The 17,771-nt window shown below is 40.7% G+C and overlaps 1 protein-coding gene and 1 long non-coding RNA gene across 2 annotated transcripts in view; both read left to right on the forward strand.

The window, feature by feature from the left end:
- The window catches only part of LOC309701484 (NACHT, LRR and PYD domains-containing protein 12-like), a 1,104,110-nt gene that overhangs the window by 682,426 nt on the left and 403,913 nt on the right, over positions 1-17,771 (forward strand). The gene's annotated exons all lie outside the window — the stretch shown is intronic.
- LOC309701572 lies at positions 8,462-16,705 on the forward strand. The gene is made up of 3 exons (XR_014275129.1): positions 8,462-8,555; positions 9,707-9,791; positions 16,670-16,705. It is a non-coding gene; the product is annotated as an uncharacterized lncRNA (long non-coding RNA).

Below are 17,771 nucleotides of genomic sequence, written 5' to 3' on the forward strand. Positions count from 1 at the left end.
TGTGATGGTGAACCTGAGGTGATGGTCAACAGAAGGCAAATATACATCAATATAAAACAATATTGAAGTAATGTCTTTACCCTCTGCAGCATGTGGACGCTGTGCACGCAATCACCTTATTCACTGTAGTAAACGTGCACCGCTAGCTCACGTGACTGACTGTCTCCATGGTTACATTGTATATTATTAGCTATGTAAACAGCTTCCAAAGATGCCGCCATAGCTCTCTGCAGCTGTAACACTTTCACACTTTGCAAATCATTTCACATTTTTGATAGTTATGAAGACAGAATGTGTTTTTAAGGTCATGCTAGGTGGTTGCTATGGTGGTTGCTGTGGACTTGGGTGGACCGCGTCCGATTCCTGTTATTAGCTGTCCGCCACAGGAAGGCTGCGTTCCATTTACAAGTAGTGACAGTCTGCCGCCACTCGAACTGAAACCCCACTTTGTTCTTTAATTATAGGCCTTTTATAGCCGTTCATGACACGCACACACACACATAAAGCACTTTGCCTCACCATGAGAATGCAACTTCACCTAACCTAACCTTAAAGTATCTGATATAGGATAGAAAAATGAAGCAACCAGAGATTTAATGATGAAGACTCTGGGTTCTGTAGTTCACGTTTTACAGTCCTGAATGACTCTTTGCATATGATTTATTGAAGAGGAGTTTAGAATGCACTTTACATTTAGACTGTTGCTGTTTCATTTTTTACATTGTTGCCATGTTATGTCATGAATAAGGTTCACCTGCTGGGGGTTTGATGGATCAGCTGGACAATACAGTCAAAGACAGACTTCATTCATCATATGCAAGAATCCTAGTTGGATTTTTGTTGTCACTCATGTTTTTGAACCAAATATTGAAAACAATTCTGACAGACTGGATACCTGGTCAGGGTGTACATTACCTTGTACTCAAGCATCCCAGGACAGAGCCCTGCCCCACCATGAGCCTGGGTGGATACGTGGTTATTAATATAAAAGGACCAATACTGAATATGAATATTTCATGAAAATTGAATTATAATACAAATTAGTAATAAGGGTTTCTCTGCACCCTTATCTACACCATACTCAAAGAGCTGCGGGCAGAGAGGGTGACAGGAGAGGATGGCACTGAAGAGAAGATGCTCGGTTTCTGGAGTCTCCTGGTCCTGTCAGTATTAGTAGGATGCATCTGCTGTGTCTTCTCGTGGATGCTCACCTACCTTGACTCGTTCCAGCCTGGTATGGATTTCCCAACACTGCGGACAGTGGCCCACGTCAGAGACGTTTAATATTGATTACATATGTCTGAATTGCTAACCCTAACCCTAACCCTAGCTCAACAGACCACAATGCCCTGGACTGTCAGTATTATTACATGCTGTGAACATAAGTACCTTTGATCACAGTTTATGTTGTAAAAGAGAAGGAATATTGGAAAAAAGATCAACATTGTGATATTATTTCTTCCAAACTGACCAGAAACATGCTTGTCAGAGTGGAGGAATCTGCAGGTTCTGTCTCTAACACACAACCAGAGCTTCAATCATAACGAGCACATAATAAAACCATGATCCCCCCTGATCGACTCTTTTAGCCTGTTTCCTCTGGATCGAACAGGATCTAACAAACCCCAGCTTCTGCTGGGACACTGGTCATCATGGGAGGAAAAAGATGGCTGCCGTGTTGCCGTTTCCTGTCTTACACCAGGGTTATACTTCCTGTATCTGTGGGTCTGAGTTTTTAATCAGAGGATGAACTTAAAGCTTTCAGTCTGCTCTACAACCCACCACCTATCCACACGTCTGCTAAGTGGACTGGAAATCAGTAAAACTTCTACCAGACTTTAGTAAATATTGCATTAAGATGAGCAGACAGATTTTAATCTCAGCATCGTGCACACAGATTTTTCAGGACACTGGAAGAGTTCCTGCCGTGGATTTAGATGTTAGTGTTGTGTGGATGATCCCATTCTGTCATCTTTGTGTTACTAACACTGATGCTTTTACACTTTAGGACCCTCGAGACCTCTGCTGCTCAGCCGTCCTGATCGCTGCCTCCACTTTAACCAGAGGCTGTAACCTCTGATCATTTCACCTGCACCGGCAGTAAAACTCTTCTCCAGAACCAAACGTGCCATAAACCCATCACAGCTTCATCATCAGCTCAGTCTCAGCAACATGCAGACGACCGAGCAGCAGAAACTCTGCAGGGAACGTCTGAAGTCTGTTCTTCAGTTTTCCCAGCTCACTGTTTATTGAACATGAGACAGAAAAATAACTTCACCTTTAATGTGAAACTTTTATCGCCTGTGACATGTTTGCAGGAAGTTTTCATGCTGTGATTTAGTGTCACAGCCATAAATATCACACAAGGTAAAAACTACAAGTCCCAGCATCCTCTGTGTTTAGGGAGGAGCAGTGAAAGTGAAAGTGTTGATCCTCCATTCAGAGTAGTGATGGGATTTCCGGCTCTTTTTAGAGAACCGGCTCTTTCGGCTCCAAACCGGCTCTTCAGGTTGTTTTGTTGCTTTAATTAATTTATTATTAACAATAATATAAAATTATGCACAAAAGGAATTACTAACGTAAAAAAAAGTGGTTATGGTAGATATATGCGGTGGCCCCTAGAGACAAAACACGTACAAACTCCAAAACACATTTCTAACTGAACTTCCAAAGCAGAGCTACTAGATCACTTAAATTACACAATTGAAATTGTTTGTGTATTTATACATAGGCACTCATATATATTCAAATAATTAAAAAAATTTTTTCATTTACCTGTTACTACCACACACCAAATCCGGTCATTGGTACTTGCTGGCTTGTGTAGCCACTAGGTAACAAAAGCTCAACACTGCACCCAGCATCCTGGAGCACTTCTGTTGTCTTTTGTACGTGTTTTGAGTTTTTACGTGCTTCTGAGTTTGTACGTGTTTTTACATGTTTTGGAGTTTTTACGTGTTTTGGAGTTTGTACGTAATTTGAAGTTTGTATGTGCTTTGTCTCTAGGGGCCACCATCAATATACTTTTATTTATTCACTCCACATAAAATGTAATAAATAAATCATATAATACAAAAATCAACTATTCACATTTCAAGTTTTAACTATTTAAATTTTCAGCTTTTTCCTTTTAATCATTTTTTGTTTGACGTTTATTCAGCTGTATGAAAACCCCGGAGGAACCCTCCTGAGGGATTAATAAATTTCAATTTAATTTAATCTAATCTAATAACTTCAATCTCAGCCAAACCGATTTACTCATGAACAAATAAAACACTGAAAAAGCCAAACAATAACATTTTTAAGTTATCAAAGTGACTTATATATCATGTTTAACCCGAGTAGCAAAAGACCACGGCGGTTTGAAGATGATGCGTCGGTCGGCTCAGATATTTGAAGTTTACACAGCTACATTCTCACCTGAAAATATGTTAAAAGTTTTTTTGCGACCCAGAAAGGGAAATAAGAGTAATATTAAAACTAAATCGCTGCCACCATTGTTGGAAACTGGAATTGGCTGGCCGCGCTATGAATTCTGCAATATGGTTTTGTTGTCCTGGAAAATCGGGAGAAATTCAGGAGAATGGTGGCTCCGGGAGATTTTCGGGAGGGCACTGAAATTCGGTATTCTCCTGGAAAAATCGGGAGGGTTGGCATGTATGGTTGTGGCAACATCACTAACCTTGTCAAACACGTCAGAGTAAATCATATCACAGAATATGACGAGCTTATGTTGAGACGAACTGAAGAGAAGGACAGGTGCTGCTAGGGCAAGACAGACGTCTCTCACAGAGTCCTTTAGTGCTGCAGGCAGGCAAGGTGTTCAAATAGCGCACAACTTCAGTTTTTTTATTTCTATATAATGAACCTTACATTATTAAGTGATAAGAACAAGTAATCTGATGTCCTGTAATCATTATGATGCTATAATTTGAGATACAATAAATAAAATACGTTTTTGTACAAAGTATCGGTATCGGATCAGTATCGTCGATACCACCCTGAATATTACTTGGTATCGGATCGGAAAGAAAATCAGTGGTATCGCACATCACTACTGCTGAGTGTAACTACCGCCCCTCCCCCCTCTGCCCAGCGTAGAGCACAAAGCTCGTGTGCAGAGTGAAGCAGAAAAAAAGTGCGAGAGAGAGAGAGAGAGAGAGGGGCTGAGAGAAAGAAAAAAAAAACACGGGACGTCGTTCACGTCTAAGATCCGGCTCTAAGAGCCATTTTGTTCGCGAACGACCCATCACTGGTTCAGAGCAGCAGGAGGAGGAAGGTGGAGCTGAGGCAGGTGAGTGTTAACATGAATATGTTTCTTCTCATGACATAAAATAATTCCACGCTGTTCGTGTCTGTGGGTGAAACGTGAGGCCGCTCGGCTCCTCTGAGCGCTGGTTTCCTGTAAGTAGAGAGGAAGTGAGTTTAGCTGAGAGAGCAGGAGGAGAGTGAGAGCTGTGCTGAGGCAGCTGAGTGTTAACACCGCTCTGACATTACTGTGTCTCTGTGGCGGGAACAACAGGCTCCGTCAGTGGAGGCAAAAATAATCAGACTTTGGTTTTTCAAAGGAAACTACTTTATGTTGGGAGAAGCCGCGCGCTCATTGGATAACGGCTTGTCAATCTCAAGTTATTAGCCAATGAGGGTGCAGGTTCACAGTAAGACCCGCCCTTATCACGACATTTTTAAAAACTAAAATGCGACAGAAACTCTGGTCGTGTCTGTCCCTACCCGATCAGTACCGGAAACCCGATCGGTACCCCGCATGCGCAAATCTTATATCACTTCCTCTCTTTGCCAACATTGCAACATTCAATATATTTGAATGACACGGTTAGCGCCCAGTTAGCTCTTAGCATTTCTCAACAGCTCTGCCTCCTTTTCAACTACCGGGACATTTAAACAATGGATAATCCGTATCCGCAACAAATTTTTGCTTTTCTCCTCAACAGAGAGCGTCCCCCGATTGAACAACAGCGCCGTAAAATAAGAAGAATGGTGCCTAATGACAGAGTTAATAATACAGACTTTATAATATGTCACGTGAAGATTCAGCAGCCAGATGAAGTGTTTACTGGCAATTGACAGTGATAGCGGACATTATCATCACTTTTCCAACAATCCTCTCCACACAGACAAGCATAAACACACTCGATTATCACTAAATCAAATTTAACACACGTTTGTAATGACGCTAATTCAGTTTACAATAGGGTTCATTCTCTCAGCCAGCAGGTGGCGGTATCCTCGTACACTGGGGAGTACACTGCCATTAAACGAACAGAAGAAGAAGAAAACCCCTGCACATGCGCGGTACGGATCGGGTAGACCCGATTTGTACGGTCCGACTTTGCACATGCACAGTAAGGATCGGGAGTCCCGATCTGTCACTATCTTTTTATTTTTTTGTTTTTGTCTACATTATCCGGTTGTTCAGTGATGACGCGACGAATCCTACTTCCGGGTCTAAAGTAGTCTGCGTTTAATATGGCTTTTGTGTTGTTAACATGTTTAATGTTATGTATTTTCTTCTATTTGATCTCAAAAAGCTCCTAAAACAGTCAGCGATCACTGTTGACCTCCCTCGGCTTTTATTACCGCTAATCATTTATTTAAGCTCAGTTTTTAAAACCTTAGGATGTAACTACAGCCCAGCCCATGCAGCAGTATATGAATGACTAACCTCGTATTGTGGATGGATTATCTCAGTTGTTCTCCTGGCTGAAGTTTGGTCCGTTTACAGCATCCTGCCATGCGATTACATTTGTTCCTGACCACCGAGAACACTCACGGTAAATTTTATCAAGTGGAAAAAAAGTTAGCTTGTTTATATTATGCTAACATAGCTGTGTCGCTAGCGGTCACGTAGCACATCATTATATACCAGCTAGCCAAACTTCAGTAACCCTACAAACGTCACTGCTGTTTAGCTTTCTGTCTTCATTTATGTTGGAAGTGATAACAGAGCTGTACGTTTTAATTTGTTTCCAAAACCCCGCAGTCAGGACATGCTATATTGTATTTAGATAGAAGCTAGCGAGCTAACTCCCTGCTAACTTCTAACTCCGTTAAATGTCATAAATTCCGTTTTCATGGATGCCTGGATGTTAAACTCAATTGTTACACCTGGTAGAGCAGAACGCTGATCATTTTTATTAAAGATGAAAGAATTTAGACAGTTTTTCAACTCTCAGTAATGCCATAGTGATCGTTTGATATATGGACCTGCAGCGGAGTTTAGACCCAGACACGGCTAGTGACGTCAGACTGAACAACCGGATATTAAATGTTTCATTATCGGAAACATTTTAAGAGATACTTGTTATTCTTAACATCTTAACAGGTACTCTGACCTGTAACTATCGTAAAATGCTTCGACCGGAAGTAGACACCTTTCGCGCATGCGGGGTACCGATCGGGTTTCCGGTACGGATCGGGTAGTGACATGTCGTGTCCAAATTCATGGGCTGCATTCTCCTGAGGCCGCATTTGTAGACCGATTACGTCACAGCGACGCGCCGAAGGCTGTCCAAATTCGTAGACCCCTCCGAATGCAGCCGACAAATGCGTGCTCCTTTTTCCGAATTTGAAGGATGGGTCGGGTGTGTCCTTCGTGGCCCACCATATCCCAGAATTCATAGCGCGGCCCAGCCAAGCTCCAGTTTCCGGCTAATGGCGGCCGCTACTAAGTTTTAAAAATTACTCTTATTAATCTTTCTGGGTCACGAAATAAACTTTTAACATATTTTCAGGCGAGAAAGTAGCTGTGTAAACATCAAATATCTGCTCGGTTTATCAAGATATCGCATCTTTGCTAAAGTGCTTCGACGTTTTCGGAGACGTCTGCTACCCACCAGCTCGATAGCTAGCCGGGAGCTCGAGGGTTACTGATGCGGCCGAGAATGGCACAACTCCCGGCACATCATTTTCAGATCACCGCGGACTTTCGCTGCTCGGGTTAAACGTTGTCAGCCGGTGATCAGCTGTGATCAGCTGATCACGGGGCCGGGGTTAAAAGAGAGACGCCACCCACCTATTCGCCGCTCAGACATCATTCTCTTCGTGTCAGGAGCTCCGAAACTCTGCCGACGTCAGTCTCCGCCTGATTCAGCAACCGTGAGTGATTATCCCTTCAATCCTTTTTCTCTTCCCGGCTCCGCTCGCTCTCTGTCGGTAACGACCGTTCCGAAGCCACGCATCGTGCACTGATCGTTACTAGAATAACTGCGTGCCTGCTCCAAACCCACCGCTAGCCTTCGCCGCGCTTGGGTCTAGCCAGCACGCCACACGGGCATGCCGAATTACTGTGTGTAACCCGCCCGGCCGTGACAAACGTAATATATAAGTCACTTAGACAACCTAAAAATGTTATTGTTGGGCTTTTTTCAGTGTTTTGTTTGTTCGTGAGTAAATCGGTTTGGCTGAGATTAAAGTTATTAGATTAGATAAAATAAAACTTTATTAATCCCCCGGGTGGGTTCCTCCTTGGTTTTTACACAGCTGACTAAACGTCAAACAGAAAACTGATTAAACAAAGTGTGAGATGGCCGAGAGTTTACTCCAGTGTCCTGTTATATTTTAGACAGCAAGGAGCAGACGGCTGAGTTTATTAAACTCCACCGAGACAGCGGTGACGCTAATCAGAAGGCTAGACCGTCCAATTTCACGGCCGTTTACTTCCGGCCTACCCGATCTTCTGAGGACCCGGCCCACGTAGACCGCGAAGGCCGGGTCCTCAGGAGAATGCAGCCCATGAATTTGGACACGACCACACTGTCCAAATTCATCGGCTGCATCCTCCTGAGGACCCTGCCTTTGCGGCGTACGTGGGCTGGGTCCTCAGAAGGTCGGATATGCCGGAAGTAAACGGCTGGGGAAATTGGACGGTCTAGCCTTCTGATTAGGCTCACCGCTGTCTCGGTGGAGTTTAATAAACTCAGCCGTCTGCTCCTTGCTGTCTGCAATATAACAGGACACTGGAGTAAATTCTCGACCGTCTCATACTTCTGTTTAATCAGTTTTCTGTTTGATGTTTATTCAGCTGTGTGAAAACCAAGGAGGAACCCACCCGGGGGAGCAATAAAGTTTTATTTTATCTAACCTAATCTAATAACTTTAATCTCAGCCAAACCGATTTACTCACGAACAAACAAAACACTGAAAAAGTGTAAAGTGTAATACAGGCATGTGCAGGGGGGGGGGGGCTGGAGGGGCTTGAGCACCCGCCCCTTTCCTGATGGGTGCCCAAAGTGCCCTTTTGTTGAGGCAATTTAAAAAAAAAAATTATTTATTTATTTTTATATGTGTGTGCGTGCAGAGTCCTGTCTGTGCCCCTCAACAATAATATTTAACTATTAATCACAGTTTTGCTAAATAAAAGGATCTGGCTTGCATCAGTCACATGATCACATTTAACCAATGATCGCCCTTGACGACAGAACGCGCTGGTTACGAGCCGGGAACGAGCTCACAAAGAGCACGCGCATTTGTTGCGGTCCGGAGCTGTAGGAGAAACACAAGTTAACTCAGAGACACAGACTGATGCGACAAACCCAGTAAGTAGGTGTACAGCGTACACTGTAGTGTGTAGCACCCAGGAGTGTTAGCTTATTACGTACACGTTGGTAAGCTGTCTTGTTGCAACTGACGAACTGAAACAAACGAGCGTGCTGTGTGTGCAACAGCGTGACAAACATTACCTGTCCTTTTATTAACTGCACATGTAGTGCTGGTCATAGCTGCTGGCTACCTGTGTAAGGCTGTCATGGGTCTGTAGCTCTGTCACCGTTTTAGGGAACATATTTAGTTTTAAAGTATTTAGAAACATATTTAGTTTTAAAGTAAGGCTTTTCCTGCCTTTCTGGGGGGATTATATTTCACTAAAAAAGTGATCTAATATGCATGTCCACATAATTATGCATTATTATTATAATATTCTAAAAAACACACGCTGTATTTTAAAGAACATACATTAAGAAGCAGATTATATTAGATTTATATTTTTAATAAGACAAAGTTTGGATGTTACAGCAGTAAAGTTATTGTATCTCTACAGTTTAAAAATGTAATAAGCTTTGCCCCTGCACAGAGTGGATAGTGAAACAAATGGAATCATCATAAATACATTATTTCATATTTATTACTTCCCCCTCCTCTTTGCTTTATTATTGTAGCTCTAGTAATAAATAATAATGTAAGGATGCCCACAGTATATACAGTATTCTGAAGAAGGTCTAAAATGTCACTGTGTGTGTGTGCATGTGTGTGTTTTATTTAGATGGATTTAAAAAAAAAAAAAAATTACTCATGATATAACATTGTGCAGACATGGCTGGTAAGGACATGAGGAGGAAACAGTAGGAGCTGTGTGAGGCTACTAAAGGCAGGGCTATAACATTTTTCTGTCATCATTTTATTATAGATTAAGTGCAAGAGTTGTTAGGTGTGGATAATTTGATTATAGTTTATTGCAATAGCAAGTTGTGCCTTGTTCTCAGATAGACAGCAAGTGGAGAGTGATATATGAAATGATGGAAGGAAGAAGAGAAGCAAAGAGTGATTCACAGGCAGAGCCTAAATTATTTCTCACAGTTTTTTGTTGCCTTATGGTTCCAAGCGCTGTCACCAATCTTTGCATTTTGTTATTATCTCATGACACTTGTTTAATCAGCTACCATCTCTCCTGTGGACTTTTTAATGTCTACAGTCTCAGATCAACACAGCCCTGCCCTCCAGCACTATCAGCAGCAGGAGCAGCAGAAACCCCTCAACAGCAACATTGTACCCATCAGGTAAAACATCGGCTACGTTTGCTTTGCCTTGTCGCCACCTCACAACAGTGATATAGTATGATGCAATCCCATATTAGATTGTTGATGAATGTGTGTTGTTGTTATTCAGCCTGGTTCAATGTGCCCCTTTTTAACTTTGAGCACCCGCCCCTTTAAACGTCTCTGCACGGCCCTGGACTTATATATCACCTTTAACCTGAGTAGCGAAAGTCCGCGGTGATCTGAAAACGATGTGCCGGGAGTTGTGCCGTTCTCGGTGGCTTCAGTGACCCTCGAGCTCCCGGCTGGCTATAGTGCTGGTGGGTAGCAGACGTCTCCGAAAACGTCGAAGCACTTTTGCAAATATGCGGTATCTTGATAAACCGAGCAGATATTTGATGTTTACACAGCTACTTTCTCGCCTGAAAATATGTTAAAAGTTTATTTTGTGACCCAGAAAGATTAGTATGAGTAATTTTAAAACTTAGTAGCGGCTGCCAAATTGAGGAACTGGATTTGGTGGTCATGAAAATGGCATTAAACAAGTCCCCAGGGACAGATGGACTCACTACTAATTTTTATCAATTCTTCTGGAAGGACCTAAGAACTTTATTGTTTGATGCATTAAAGGAATCGATAGAGAAAAAAAGAACTGATGCCGAGCATGAAAAAAGCGCTGATAACCCTGATCCCTAAATCGGGTAAGGATAAAAGAATTTTAGACAATTTAAGACCCATCACCTTAAACACTGACTATAAGATCCTGTCTGGAGCTGTAGCTGAGAGGCTAAAGAAAGGCATCTCAAACATTATCAGTGAAACGCAATCAGGTTTTTTGAAAGGAAGACTAATTCATAACAATATTGGGCTGGTTTTGGACCTCCTTGAGTACAGTGAAATAATCCAAGATGTCACGGTCCTGAGTCTGTGGACTCAGTGTTTTTCTGTTTGTATTAGTTATCTTTGATTTCATGATGTGTTTTGATTCTCTTGGGTTTGATTTTTGTCGCTAGTATTCCTAACTCCCTAGGTCCTTGGCATTTCTTGTGTTCTCCTTCTTAGGTCGTGGTTCTGTGTTACTTCTGTTAGTATACAGTCATCTCTGTCAGTGTGTCTCTTGTTCTGTCACTGTATCCCCTAGTTTAGTCCACGTCTGTTCAGTTTCCTGTTTTACTTTGAAAGTCTGTGTACTATGTCAATGTGTTGAGTTTTGCCGCCCCTTGTCTTGTCATGTCTGATGAGTCCCAGCTGTGTTCTCCTCCTGTTTCACATTCCCTAATCACCTCAGTATGTATTTAAGCCCTGTGTTTTTCCCTGCCAGTTGTTGCGTCCTCCACGTTTGTTGTGTGTGTATTCATTGTCGTCTACCTTCAGCATCTCCAGTCTAGTTAGTTTAAGTTGTTGTTTATGTATCGCCAAGGGTGACTCACCAGCAAATAAAGCTGTCGTTTAAGTTAATGTTTTTTCTCTGAGTCCTGCACGTGGGTCCAGCCACTGACAGCCACACAACTCATCGTGACACAAGAGAGAGGATACATCCTGTTCTTGGATTTTTACAAAGCATTTGACTCAGTTGAACATACGTTCATATTAAAAACTCTGCAGTCTTTTGGTTTTGGACAGGAATTTATCAATGTTATAGAGATGCTATATAATGACATTAACAGCTCTGTTTTGCACATATTCAACTCTGTATATTTTATATATTTTATTATTATTTTTTTTACTATTTAATTTGTAAAAATGTGTATACACACACACACACACACACACGTAGGAAAATATTTAGTATACACATCCAGAAATGCATACACTATTATATATTGTACATATATTTATTAGTTTCAGATTAGCCATTCTTGTATTTTGCTCATTTGTGTTGTTGTGTTTGCACATCTCTGTTGCTTGTGGGGCTCGCCCACAAGAATTTCACTCGCATGTGCTGTGCCAGTGTGCCTGCACATGTGATGTGACAATAAAAGTGATTTGATTTGATTTGATTTGCTAGAACATGGTACATGTTCAAGGTTTGAGGTTAATAGAGGGATAAGGCAGGGATGTAGCAGCTCACCACTTCTGTTCATCATGGTTGCTGAGCTGTTGTCTATTTTGATTAAAAACAGTCACATTGAGGGGTTAACTGTGATGGGTGAACAGATAATAATCAGTCAGCTCGCAGATGATACCACCCTGTTTTTAAAAAATGAGGACCAGATTCCTTTAGCCTTGCAGGTGATCAACCACTTCTCCAAAGCTTCTGGCCTGCAGCTGAATATTAATGAATAAGAAATTCTAGCTCTGCATGAGTGTCCCCTGCAAGCAATAAATAATATACAGATCAAAAAAAGAGGTGAAGTATCTGGGCATTGTAATTTGCAAGGATAAGACATCAACTGAAAATAAGAATATCTGTACCAATATAGAAAAGTGTAAGTCTATTTTAAACAGGTGGCTGCAAAGGGACATAACTCTGTTTGGGAGAATCTTGCTAACCAAAATGGACAGTCTGTCCAGACTAATCTATCCAGCCTTTTCTCTGCCCATATCTCCAAAACTAATTAAATCTATAAATAATCTTAATTTTAGGTTCATATGGAGGAACAAATGTCATTATATAAAGAAAAATGATATGATTAAGAATTATGAAGAGGGAGGGGCTAATGCCATTGACTTTGATGTTATGAATGGTGTACTAAAACTGAAATGGTTAAGATCTTTCATTAGGAACAAAAATTCCTTTTGGAACATTATTCCCAATGTGATTTTTGGCAAAATGGGTGGAATAGACTTTTTGTTACGTTGTGACTTTGATTGCAGTTCGTTACCTGTTAAACTCTCAGCTTTCCATCAGCAGGTCCTTCTCTACTGGAAGATCTAAAGGGATTTGGGCTGTAGCTCATTTTATGGATGATAATGGGGTCTTATTAAAACATGAGACGTTTTGTGAGAAATTTGATGTAAGATGTACTGCTAACGGATATAAATCCCTAGTGAAAGCCATTTCAGTCCCTTTGAGATCAATGATAAAAGAAGATATTGTGCACTCTAAAATTTCTCCTGGACTGAGGCAGCTCTGCATAGCTGGAGTTGAATTTGGTGACAGCAGGTTTACAAACAAAGTGATCAGGAATATTTTGATCAACGACATTTGCCCTAATCCGGTTAAAAGAAATTATATCCTTAAAGAATTTGAGACCATGGAGGTTAAGGCGATAAGAAAAAAGTATATTTCACTTCCTCTTTCCCCTAAAGTAAAAGAGGTTCACTTTAAAATCATTAATGAGGTTTATCCAGCCAATGAATTCTTAAGACGGAAATTTAACTTAGATGTGAACGCCTGCACATTTTGTGAAAATGATATTGAAAGTCTGGATCACTTGTTTTTCTACTGTGAATCAGTGCACTCCTTCTGGACTGACATGTGGAGCTGGCTACAGTCCAGGAGAATTCAGTTACCACATTTGACGGTGACAGTAATAAAATTTGGAATACTTGCTGAGAATGCAGATTTTGACCTGTTGATTAGGACGATTTTGTTAATGGGAAAATTTTTTCTTCACAAATGCAGATACTTTAAAGCTAAACCATGTATAAACAGAAGGCTGAATGACTTTAGACTCTGGGCTAAATTGCTGAAACTTGTGAATAACAAGAAAGCTCATAAACTTGTTGTTTTATTTAAAGAGTTTAACCTATGTTAAAAAAAAAGAAACCTCCCTATTTTATAATCATGACTGCCATTTTTTGCTCATGGTATTTTTTGCCTTTGGTTCAAATCCTTCAAAATACATACAAAATCAGTATTGATACTGACGTAAATTAATAGAAATAGAGATGGACCGATACGTAATATCGCATTGGTCCATCTCTATTTCCCTTTCTGGATTAAGGAAGGTTGCAAAAGCAGCTCGATGTACAACCTGTTCTTTGGATCCTCTACCAGCCTGGGCTATAAAGGAACTGTGGTCAGCATTAGGACCCTACAACCTGTTTCTTTTAAATACTTCATTGAGTCTTTCCTGAATGTTTTAAATCAGCTGTGGTAGTACCAATCTTGAAAAAGCCTGGACTGGATGTTGACATGGTCGCAAATAGGGCAGGGTATCGTCACTGAATTCTAGAATCGATTTGATTCCGATTCACAAGGTCCTGAATCAATTCGATCCACGATTCAATTCAATTCGATTTGAATCTGGGAAATTTTGCCTCAGATAGTCAGAAATATTATAATTCAGATCAGTACATTTACATATTTTTGTATCTATAAAAAGGAAGCTGACACTCGCAAGACTTTATCAAAGGTGTGAGCATCACAGCAGAGGCCTTTGTGTCAAAGTAGCTGAAGATAAAACAGAAAAACATGAAGGTGGTTTTATAAAAATATTCTACAGTAGATCAAAAACGAAAGAAAACCATTAATCGACATATGAACATTACCTCTGAAGTTACAGCGGTTTTATGACAGACACAGCGTTTTGCAATTTGCATAATTTTAAAAAGTTTAAATTTGTTCAGAAGCCTGTTGAACGGCAGAAATTAGGTTTTCTTTTCGGAAGTAAGTAAAAGGAAAAAAACAGCGGCCGACAGCGCTGTAAACAACGGTAGACTTGTGCGTAACAAGCAAGCGAATAATGCAGAAAACAGATTTTTAGACAGGAAACTGTGTGTGAGAGAGAGAGAGAGAGAGAGAGCGAGCTGTGCATGAAGTGTGATTTTATCCTGGTGGAAGCAAAACAGCAAAAGTCAGAGTGAGTTCATGACGATGTTTATGTGAAGCGTAGTTTGGATCTTCTTTTGCTGCTGGTTCAGTCAATATTGTTTGGAGAGAGATAAAACTAACAGCTTTAGAATCAGCGTAAAAAGGACGTAAACACAAAGCTCGGAGCCGCCGAAACATCAGAATCAGCGAGCTGTCGGCTTTCAGCCCCGACCGTGTCCGTGCCATCGGGTGAGAAAGGCGACATCTCACTGATTCTGATGTGTCGGCGGCTCTGAGCTTTGTGTTTACGTCTTTGTGCAGAATCCGTGTTCCTGCTCTCATTTACTGTTTCAGCTGTTTGGTGGTTGTTAAAGTTTTGTGAGGTTTAACCTGAGATTCTGGCGTTGGTGCAAAATGCAGCTGCTCGCATTTTAACAAGAACTGGGAAATTTGAGCACATTACCCCTGTTCTGAGATGTCTTCACTGGCTACCTTGTCAGGTTCGAGCAGATTTTAAGGTCCTGCTGCTCACCTACAAGGCTTTAAACGGATTGGCACCTTCATACCTCTCCGACCTTTTACACCTTTATGTTCCATCTCGTGCTCTCCGATCTCAGGACTCTGGTCTTCTAAAAGTTCTTAGAGCCAGAAAAAAGACAATTGGAGAGCTTTTTCTTTTCATGCCCCGTTTCTGTGGAACAACCTCCCACAAGATATTCGGCAGGCTGCTCTGTGGAGGTTTTTAAAACCAAGTTGAAGACACATTTGTTCACCCGATCCTACATGTCTTAATTCTATGGCTTTTAGTTTTTACATTTTTATTGTTTTTAACTTGTATTGTGTCTTTTACCTGTATTGCTATGTATCGCTTTTATTTTATTTATCTCTTTAGTTGTACAGCACTTTGTTTGAAAGCGCTTTATAAATAAAGTTATTATTATTATTATTATTACAAGGTCCACGTTTACGGGAACATCTGCTACAGATATGGGAGAATATTTGATTTCTATTGTAGACAGAAGCCACGGGTGTGTTCAGTCAAACGTTTAGAATAAACTTTGGTCTATAAATGTGTTTCATGATTTATTTTTAACTCCAACTGCTTATTTGTACTATGCTTTCATTTCAGAGTGCAATGAGAAATAAAAAGGATATTTTCAATAAAACTGTCACGATCCTGGGTCTGTGACTCAGTGTTTTCTGTTTTGTATTGTTAATCTTTGATTTCATGATGTATCTTTGTTTATTCTTACGTTTTGGTTCTGTGTTTTGTTGTACCTCTAAGTTCAGTCTTTCTATTTCCTGCTTTGTTGTGAAGGTCCGTGTCTCATGTCAGTGTGTTTAGTTTGCGTTTCCTCTGTCTCGTCTTGTCAATCACTCCCAGCTGTGTCCTCCTTCTGTGTCTCATTCCCTCGTTATCCCTCTGTGTATTTAAGCCTTGTGTTTGCCTCTGTTAGTTGCTGGTTTGTCTGCGTATCTGTCAGGGTCCTGGGTCTCCTGATCTAGTGGTTTCAGGTCTTTGTGATTTTTGTGTTATGTCAGTTTAGTTTGTGAGTTATTCTATGCTTCCTAGGTTTTGATTCCCTGCCCCCCTTGTTTCTCTGTGCACTCTGTTCTGTGTTTAGTCTTCTCTGTCCATTTGTTCCGCCCTGTGTTGTTGCCTTCTGTGTCTCCCTCTGTGTAACTGTCTATATAGTGATGTGTTGTGGTGCTTTGCTCCCACCCCTTGTGTTCTGTGTTTTCGTCTTCCCTTCGTGTACTTCTTCATATTCGTGTACTATTAGTTTTTAGGTTTTTGCTTAGTTTCCATGCTCACCTTCGCCATTTCTGTTTGTATCACCATGTGATGAATAAACTCACTTGCATCTGAGCTGCCTGCATAAAGGGTCCTTTGATAATTTACACACGGCTCGCAAACCGTGACAAAAACACTGGAAAAATTGGGCTGTTCTAAAACGTTTGACGGGTAGTGTATATATTTAGTTTATATATTTTCTTTATTTATAATAGTTTGTTTTATATTGTAGCAAAGTGTTACTTGGATACTTCTCTATGTGCTTCTTCATGTGCAATTTTGTTGCATTCTGAGCCTTAGAAATTTATTGTGATGAACTGCTGTTAGAATCAAGTTAAATTCTGATAAATCAGACAATTACCTCTCCAGCTGTTGTTACAGTCTTTGTTTATCGGGTCCTTACAGGGTAAAAGATGACGACACCTAAAGAAATCCTTCTGGGGACTTTGGAGGATTTGGGACGTGATGACTTTGAAAAATTCACGTGGCATCTGAAGAACGGGTCTGTAGAAGGTTTACCAGCAATCCCAGTGAGTAAACTGGAGAATGCAGAGAGGACGGACATAGTGGATCTGATGTTTGATACCTACTCTATCAACACTTTTGAAGTCACTAAAAATCTTTTGGGGAGGATAAACAAGAATGATCTGTTGGAGAATTTAAATAAAACCATCCCAGAACCCACAGGTAAGTCAGGGAATGACTAAACAAAAAACACATAAACAATAAAAACATTAGTTAACATTACACAGGTGCCATTAAAATCCATATAAATAATAAATCCAAAACACTTGCCAACACTTTCAGGAGTGAGAGACTGCAGAAAGCCAACAGTTTATGTGTTTTATGCATCTGCACAAATAACCTCCTGTGTACACATGAATATCTGCTCTTTGGGTTGGTTTGATTAAAATGGGACCAGCAGCAGGTTTTCTGCCCATTTTACAGATTTATATTGTCAGATTGGTTTTAGAGCTGTTTTATCAACATAAATGAGGCGACAACAACAGTTTGGGACACGTCACAAATATGATCAAAGTGCTTTTTCTTAAATCTATTTACCAGTTGAAGGTAAAGTTAAAAAAATGGCTGCCATTTCTTTCTGCTGTTTGGAGACCCAAACAAAAAAATGCCCACACAGTAAATGCTTTTTATTATGGTTTATAAACAGGACACTAAGGTGATTGGTCAAAAGTTGGAGGAAAGCCACAGTTCTCCTTATATGACTAAAATCCACCATTTCAGCTCATGCTTTTTCTTCTGCAGCTTTCTGGGAGATTCCACTTCAGCCTTCTGCTGGCAACGCTCCCGTTACCAAGCTTCCCTTAGGCAGCATCATTAGAAGACATAGCATACATTTACACTGCTATGCAGATGACACCCAGCTCCATCTGTCCATGAAGTCAGATAACACACACCAATGAGTTAAACTGCAGGAATGTCTTAAAGACACAAAGACCTGGATGGCCGCTAACTTTCTGCTTCTTAATACAGATAAAACTGAGGT

The sequence above is a fragment of the Aulonocara stuartgranti genome, assembly GCF_965226115.1.
Source record: "Aulonocara stuartgranti genome assembly, chromosome: 23".
Lineage (NCBI taxonomy): Eukaryota > Metazoa > Chordata > Actinopteri > Cichliformes > Cichlidae > Aulonocara > Aulonocara stuartgranti.